The sequence below is a fragment of the Osmia bicornis genome, unplaced genomic scaffold (assembly GCF_907164935.1).
Source record: "Osmia bicornis bicornis unplaced genomic scaffold, iOsmBic2.1, whole genome shotgun sequence".
NCBI classification, from domain to species: Eukaryota; Metazoa; Arthropoda; class Insecta; order Hymenoptera; family Megachilidae; genus Osmia; species Osmia bicornis.
Window position 1 is genome coordinate 1,151,907 of NW_025791124.1, and position 876 is coordinate 1,152,782.

The window sequence follows — 876 nt, forward strand, 5'->3', positions numbered from 1 at the left end:
TAGTGTATCTGTTGCGATTTTCGTCACATCGTTTCCACGACAAACGCCGACGAACTGCCCAACTATCGCTCGTACGTTGCGACTCTTTTTTTTATTTATCGTTCATTCATTCTTTCAATTTCGTTCGATAATCCCGCTCCGAAACGTTCTACTCACGTTGAACGACGGCGGGATGTTTAAAGAGCAATGAATTACTCTTTTTCGGGAAGCAAACGCAAGCAGTCTTTAGTTAAGAAAACGACCCTCAGTCAGGCGTGGTCCAGGAATTGTATCCGTGGACCGCAATGTGCGTTCGAAATGTCGATGTTCATGTGTCCTGCAGTTCACACGTTGAGGCGCAATTAGCTGCGTTCTTCATCGACCCACGAGCCAAGTGATCCACCGTTCAGGGTAATTGTAAAATTTTGTATTTCAAACTCTTTAGATCTTTAGAGTGTTATTTTCATTATTAACACACATTACATTCGATACCCACATCACTCTCCCACCCGGCGCGTGCAGGAGAGCGAATTCGGGCGTCGCCAACGTATTTGTTTGTTCGATCGTTGACGACACGATCGCGTCCAAAGACGGAAACCGTCGGAGAAACGCCCAGTGGCACGCTCCTCTCGACGGTCGGGCGTAAAGTACATTTAAAAACCATGAAAAGTACGATCGCTCACAAGGAATTCGAGCGCGCGTCATATCGCTGAATCGTGCGCGTTGCGAGATTCGAACAGACACACGGCCGGCGACGATCGGCCTAACTAATGGACACATAGTTTTTCAAAGACTCGCTATCGTCGCTTCGCAGTCGGTCCGTAAACAACACACATCGATCAGGCGGACGCACAAATCTTACTACGGTGCGTGTTTCGTAGATTCCAGGTTACCCGC

The 876-nt window shown here is 48.1% G+C and overlaps 1 non-coding gene across 1 annotated transcript; it reads right to left on the bottom strand.

The window, feature by feature from the left end:
- Positions 1-238: 238 nt before the first annotated feature.
- On the bottom strand, positions 239-393 carry LOC114881162. The gene has a single exon (XR_003790221.2). It is a non-coding gene; the product is annotated as a 5.8S ribosomal RNA (ribosomal RNA).
- Between the last annotated feature and the right edge of the window lie 483 nt (positions 394-876).